This window comes from Frankliniella occidentalis, unplaced genomic scaffold, assembly GCF_000697945.3.
Source record: "Frankliniella occidentalis isolate FOCC.00 unplaced genomic scaffold, Focc_3.1 Scaffold57, whole genome shotgun sequence".
Lineage (NCBI taxonomy): Eukaryota > Metazoa > Arthropoda > Insecta > Thysanoptera > Thripidae > Frankliniella > Frankliniella occidentalis.
In genome coordinates this window covers 242,755-250,291 of record NW_026267187.1, presented here as the reverse complement: position 1 = coordinate 250,291, position 7,537 = coordinate 242,755, and the positions used below count along the sequence as shown (strand labels likewise).

Sequence of the window (7,537 nt, the reverse complement as noted above, 5' to 3'; positions counted from 1 at the left end):
TCTTAATGAAGTAGACAAACTTGAATACAAAGAACAAGTTATGTTGTTGGAAATATTAACCTTTTGTAAGGGTCACGTGATGTGGGACTTTGGAACGCATTACGAGAAAGTATGGGTTCCAGACGATTGATTTCTTTGTATGTGTTTTGAATTTTTAATAAAGAAATGAAATGAAATTTTTGCTGTGTCTTTTACTTGATTTCCCCCCTGTCCACTTTCAACTATAAGAGGAGTCCGCGTGAGCACGCACTCGTAGTTGACCATTTGGCCGAGTGGCCTAAAGCGTCAGTACCTCGAGCGGAGAGCACGGGTTCGAATCCCAGTCACAGCCGTTTTTTCTGGAAGCCCCTGCGCGGTATGCAACTGATAAGAAGGGATCGGGTGGCCGAGACATCCGGTAACCGAGGTGACCGGGGGGGAGGCAAGGTGGTGACCGGAAAGTGTGACCGTGGGCCCGTTATACTACTAACAGAAACATTTTTATTCAAGATATGGACTAGTCAGCTTTATAAGAGCAACACCCTCAAAACTACACAAAAGTGTTTTTTCTTGTGCAAGAGAAGTAGCTAAATCACTTTTAGCACCACACACGCACCGCACCCTCTGTTAAACCGTTCCAGTACAGATGAAATGCAAAAGAATGTGGAGAACAAGATACAGAAGTCACCATGTTACAATCTAAAGAGGTATACTTAATTTGTTTTTTTGCACAGTCAAAAGGTTACAGTGATTTTCACTGTAAGCTACGGTGACCCCCTGCAGCACCGTAGCCAACGGTGAATATCACTGTGAGCTACGGTGAATATCACCGCAAGCTACGGTTAATTTCACTGTACGCTACGGTTAAACCCTGCAGCACCGTAGCTTACGGTGAAAATCACCGTAACCTTTTAACAGTGTGGTGCACCGCATACTTTATATAATTTTCCTATTGGGTATTTCAATGGAGCGCTGGCAGGAACTGAGAAGAACAAAAGCGGATACAGAAAGCGGTGGTGGGGGCGGGCGCGTGGAGGAGCGGTTGGTGAAGGGGAGCCTCCCCGCCCACCCCCACCACCACTCTCTGCATCCGCTTTTGTTCTTCCTAGTTCCGGGCATCGCTTCGCTCCATTGAAATACCCTATTAACAGTGACTTTTTAGGTCCGAAGGTCCCTCTTCAGCTTTTCCATTTGCCTCGGGTAAACACTGCAGACCTAGGTAACTGTAGGCCGAGCTGCAGTGTAAACGGTGTATTATGATATCGCGAAGCCTGTTACGCAAGACGTGATCTACATCTCCCTAGTTAACATTGCTTCAGAAATGATTGAAGTTAAGTGAGCCAAACCGGAAACTGATTGCTAAACCGAATCCCATCAACAAGGCCGAGGTCAATGTGGTGCGGCAGCTGCCAAGGACCACCGCTTTGTTCGTAAGCTGCAATTTGCACGAGGGGGCCTCAACTCCCTTGTAGGATGTAAACCAGATTGCAAGATTGCTTGACAAATATTTAGCTCTAAGGCAAAAGACTGGCCCTGTAACCAGGCAAAACGCACAAGGGCCATTCCATTTACCATTTACAGGATTTGAACCGACCACCTCCGTCTTTGTTCAAAAAATTAGAAGATAGCCTGCAAAACATGAAAATTATTGGTATTCTTCCCTGCGCTGTAGCTAAAATGGTTCCGGAGATATGGCCATTTGAAGTTTGAAATCCCAAACTTTTGGTGTTTTAGTTCAAATATCTAAAATGAAGGTTTTATCGGCCTCTGATGCACCTAGGAGGCCCAGACCACGTGATTTTGACGTGCTTTTTAGCCCGCCCTTCTGTTTTGAAAAAGCTATCCAGCGGGCTTATGCAAACGACCTCGTGTCTGTCTGTCTGTGTGTCGGTCTGTCTGTTCCACTAGAAGGAGATGTGCTAGAGACTTGAAATTTTCAGGGTATCTAAAGGTCCACTCCTAGAGAACGAAATGCCTACGGCAAATCCTGGCAACTACTCCTAAGGGTGTGAATGGGGGTATCCAAGGTTCAAAAATTCTCCCAAAAGTATTTTTTTGGCTGATTGGCTGAGCGATAGCGAAGCCTATTACTCCAGTGACGATCAAAAAGTTTCGTGTCTGTCTGTGTGTGTGTGTGTGTGTCTATCTGTACGCACGATAACTCGGGAACGAACTGAGCTAGCGACCTGGGATTTTTAGGGTCGTTTTGTGTCTTAACAAGCAGGCCCACCCTTCCGCCAAACGAAGTTGCCAGCTTCGCTTCGCTGCGCCGGCAACTCCGTTCGGCAGGGGCCGGGCCTGCTTGGCCTGCCGGCGGCGATGCGTCAAGGTAGGCCCACCCGCAGTTAAACGCATGCACTACAGACTAGATGGTGTCTACCTTACAGGCGCGACAAGAGTTTGCTGGGGCAGAACTTTGCAGCTTCGCGACAGCGAATGACGGACGTACTTTCTGGATGATCCCTTAGGAGGGAGAGCGAGTCGCAGCGGTACCGAGGCGTCGGATTCCTCGTTAACAAGCAGGCCCGCCCTTCCGCCAAACGAAGTTGCCAGCTTCGCTTCGCTGCGCCGGCAACTCCGTTCGGCAGGGGCCGGGCCTGCTTGGCCTGCCGGCAGCGTTGGTCGGGCCTGCGGCCCGACCATTTCTGTCACGCGATTTGCTGTAGAACATAATCAAATGATGTAACGGGCCTTCGGCTCGCAAAGCCCGTCGTCCTTAAAATTTGCCCCGTAGACACGAGAAAGGGATGTAACGGTGAAACACCGCGACTACAACCCACCCTTCTGCTTAGAAAACGTTTTTTGGGCTGGGGGGAGGGAGTTTCTTACCTCTTTTGAGGTTCTGGGTCTTCTTTTACGTTTAATTGTTCACTACAGCAATTTTTAACTTATTTTCGTCAAACAAGACCCTCTAGCGCCTAAACGGTTAGAGATAGAGTCAAACGGACGAAATTTTCGCCCAAAGGGCTCTACTTTGACAAGTTACTCCTTAGGAGACCATTCAATACTTTCGGAAATTAATACAAACAAATTTTGGGCAACTTTTGTGAGAGAAACTCCCTCTAGCGCCTAAACGGTGAGAGATAGAGCAAAATGGACAAAATTTTCGTCCAGAGGCCCCACTTTGACGAGTTAATCCTTAGGAGCTCATACAAAAAATATTTTGTTCTGACTTTTTTAACCTACCCCCTTTTCTTTGATACCCTCTTTCAGCCCCTTAGGGTTGGTTGCCAGAATTTGCCGTAGGCGTTTCGTTTTTTAGAAGTGAACCTTAACTCTTAAAGGCCCTTGTCCTTTACAAAGGACATAGTGGAAAATCGCGAATATCACCGGGATAATAAGACATTTTTCGGGTTTCGAGGGATGGGTTTTGTAGAGGAGGTTTCAGGCAATTGATCTAAGGCCCTCTCGACGTTCTGAGACCTCAAGTGCCAAAACTACAAGCCTTCAAAGCGAGGGGTCCGCAAGTACGGTCCGAGGGGGTACTCACTTCCGAAAGTGGGTGTACATGCTGTCAAAAAGTGAAAGTGAGAGTGATAAAAAGTGGAGCTAAAGTGAAAAAAAGTTGAGTTAAAGTGCGCAAAAGTGGAAAAAAAGTTGAGTTAAAGTGCGCAAAAGTGAAAAAAGTTAAGTAAAAGTGTTGAGCCAAAGTGGAAAAAGTGAAGCGAAAGTGAAAAAAGTTGAGCAAAAGTGGGCAAAAGTGAAACGAAAAGTTACGAAAGTGAACTGAAAGTGAAAAAGTGAAAAGTTAAGGTGTACACATAATCTCGTAGTGAGCACCCCCTCGGTACGGTCTGCCGGTGTACACATGTTGTGGGCTTCCTAGTTTTCCTAGGTTTTCCCTAGGTTTTCCCGGTCTTCCCAACTTTTTCTTGGTTTTCCCAAATCTTGGTTTTCTGAGATTTTCTAAAGGCTTCCTCAGGGTTTCTGTGGTTTTCTCGCAATTTTATCAGTCTTCCCTTGTATTTTCCGGGCTTCCCCGCAATTTCTCGGTCTTCCTGAAAGTTTTACCGGTCTTCTCTTACATTTTTCGGTTTTCTCTCTCATTTGTGGCCTATGATTTTATTGGTCTTCTTCGGTTTTCTTTGGTCTTCCTGGTGGTCTTCCCGGTCTTCCCAGTTTTCCGGGCGGCCAGTGTACGCGCTCGAACCTAGTTGTGGACCCCTCGCTTCAAAGTCAAGAAACACGCTGAAAAGGCAAATCGTGAAATTAAGCGTTTTCGTATGTGACCCAAGTAAGACCTATCGGTCGGATCACCTCGAAAAAATTATTTCGAGGTGCCCTAATGCTTACTGAAGCCGACTACTTGCGCGATTAGGGTCTAACTCAAATAGGCTCGTTGGGAGACGAGAAAAACTACATGTCCCTTATAAAGGACAAGGGCCTTAAGGGTATGGAAAATTTAACGATCTCTAAAATGCGGCCTTTTTGATCGAAATTGGTGTCATTTTGTAGGTCTCGACTCAAATGTAAGGAATATGAAAAAAAATAAACGCATTGTTGCCCTTGAGACCCGGGAAATGAGATAAACCGTCAAAAGGTTCGTCTCCTCCAATCGGCTCCGGGCCCGTTTTCGGCGGCCTCTGTGAGAAAAGTTTAGGTGGGATTTTTAATTTTTTAGCCCGCCCTTCTGCTTTGAAAAAGCTATCCAGCGGGCTTATGCAAACGACCTCGTGCCTGTGTGTCTGTGTGTCTGTCTGTCTGTCTGTTCCACTAGAAGGAGATGTGCTAGAGACTTCAAATTTTCAGGGTATCTTAAGGTTCACTCCTAGAAAACGAAACGCCTACGGCAAATCCTGGCAACCTACCCTAGGAGGCTGAAAGGGGGTATCAAAGAAAAGGGGGTAGGTCAAAAAAGTCAGATTGTTTTTTTATGAACCCCTGAGGGGTAACTCGTCAAAGTAGAACCCTATGGACGAAAATTTTGTCCGTTTTGCTCTATCTCTCACCGTTTAAGCGCTAGAGAGAGTTTCTATCACGAAAGTGGCCCAAAAATAAACATATTAATTTTAAACAAGCAGGCCCGCCCTTCCGCCAAACGAAGTTGCCAGCTTCGCTTTGCTGCGCCGGCAACTCCGTTCGGCAGGGGCCGGGCCTGCTTGGCCTGCCGGAGGCGATGGTCGGGCCTGCGGCCCGACCATTTCTGTCACGCGATTTGCTGTACAACATAATCAAATGATGTAACGGGCCTTCGGCCCGCAAAGCCCGTCGTCCTTAAAATTTGCCCCGTAGACACGAGAAAGGGATGTAACGGTGAAACACCGCGACTACAACCCACCCTTCTGCTTAGAAAACGTTTTTTGGGGTGGGGGGAGGGAGTTTCTTACCTCTTTTGCGGTTTTTGGCCTTCTTTTACTTTTAATTGTTCACTACAGCAATTTTTAACTTATTTTCGTCAAACAAGACCCTCTAGCGCCTAAACGGTTAGAGATAGAGCCAAACGGACGAAATTTTCGTCCAGAGGACTCTCGTTTGCATAAGCCCGCTGGATAGCTTTTTCAAAGCAGAAGGGCGGGCTATAAAACAGGTCCACCTATCGTGGGCTTCCTAGGTGCATCAGAGGCCGATAAAACCTTCATTGCTGAGCGAAGCGAAGCTCTCCGGAACAGTGGACCGAGCTCTGTGGTGGACCTGGCGAGGTGTTGGTCGTGAGTCTGTCTGTCTGCCTGTCTGTCCGTGAGAAGCAACCACTCCTGTGTCGCTGTAGCGAGTATCTCTAGATGTAAATATGTTTTGGGATGTACAAATTATGAGTGTGTTTTATCACTGAAGAATATTGCGATTGATTGCGTTTGAAAATTTTTGTAATTTGTTTGAATTAAAAGTTCAACAGTTGGCAGCAGTTTGCTACCGCGGCGCAGTGTGGCTAGTCGCCGCTAGTTGGCGCTTGCGCAGCACCAGGGTGCGAGTGAAGCGCGAACAGCTCACCTCACGATTTTGAAACCTTCGCAACAGTGATTCAAACATCAGGTGGTCAAGCCAAGTGCGGTATTTTTAGTTTTAGAGTTGCGGAACACAGCCTGCGGGAGTGTCGCGAGTGTCCGATGAAAAGGAACGAAAGCGATATTTGGAATGGTTTACGTGTTTACCTACGTAAGTTGGACGGGGGGGGGGGGGGGGGGGGTACTGGTTTGAGGTGAAATGTGAAAAGGTAACCAATGAGTCGGGTTCATCTTTACAAAAGTAAACGAAAACGTATTATGCTCCAAGACGATCAGAATGGAAATGGCAGAGTTATACAAAGTGGTCCACAGACCCCTTCCTTTATTTTGCTTATACTGCACCGAATGCAGGCGTGCGGACGGGTTGCATACTCGCACGGGGCCATAAGGCGCCCATGGTACGCGACAGTAGGTAATCCCGCCCGAACGCCTGCATCCGGTACAGTATAAGCAAAATAAAGGAAGGGGTCTATGGACCACCCTCTCGTATATTCTCCCCCATATTGACAATTTGGTCGTTTTTGCATACTTTTACCCTTTAAGTTCTTTTAACTTTGCCATTTCGACTCTGATCGGCTCCAAGTGTAAGACATTTCCTGTTTAATTTTAAAAGAGGAATCCAAATCAGGTTTTACATTTTTGTTTTTTACAATTTGATAAATACTGAAAAATTCAAATTTTCTTAGTATCGTATTTAATTAAATTTAATGGTATCCACTAGTTGAATGACTGAAAGTAACCTAATCTTAAGATAAGATATGTCTATACATTTCTTGATCACTCAACTTATTTTCACAACAGCTACAGACTTCGAAGATGCAGAACAATATTAAAGCCAATATCGCAACTCAGGGAAGTTCGAAATCAGTTCAATGTATGTAATTTTCTTTAATCCACTGGATTTGGCTCGCGTCATATTATGTTTAATGATACTCAAATAAAATGGTAAAAGCATTAAAATTACATTCTACCATTCATTGTATTACAGGACATTCAACCAATAGACTCCAGTGACTCGTGATCCTTAAAACACCTTGAGGAGATTTGATGAAAATGAATCAAAGAGTGATACTTGTCGTAGGAAAGGAGTTACAATGCATCTAGATTTAAAATAGACATTATTTTATATAATTGAACTGCAACTAGAGACAAGTGACACTGGCACTGGATAAAATTTCTCCTGCTGATTTCCCCAGGATTTCTTTTATCTAGAGACACGATATTTGTTTGTTCAAATGTTTGGTGTGGGGGGGAGGGGCTCTACTAAAAGCCTTTGTTTAAGAAATGTATAGAATTTCTTATTATAAGATAAGGTGACTTAAACGCCCTCTTCTAGTAAACGCCATTCAATTTAATCAAATAAAATATTGGAAAATTTGAATTTTCCAGAATTCATCAAATTTTAATTGTAAAACATGATTTTGATTCCTCTTTTAAAATTAAACAGGAAATGTCTTATGCTTGGAGCCGATCAGAGTCGAAATGGCAAAGTTAATAGAACCCAAAGGGGTAAAAGTATGCAAAAACGACTAAATTGTCAATTTAGAGGAAATTAACTCTGCCATTTTGATTCCGATCGTCTTGGAGCATAAAACCTTTTCGTTTTCTTTTGTCAA

The 7,537-nt window shown here is 44.9% G+C and overlaps 1 protein-coding gene across 7 annotated transcripts in view; it reads right to left on the bottom strand.

Annotated features, from left to right (window-relative positions):
• Nucleotides 1-7,537, bottom strand: part of LOC113217322 (phospholipase A1 member A-like) — a 43,592-nt gene that overhangs the window by 25,310 nt on the left and 10,745 nt on the right. The window lies entirely within an intron of this gene.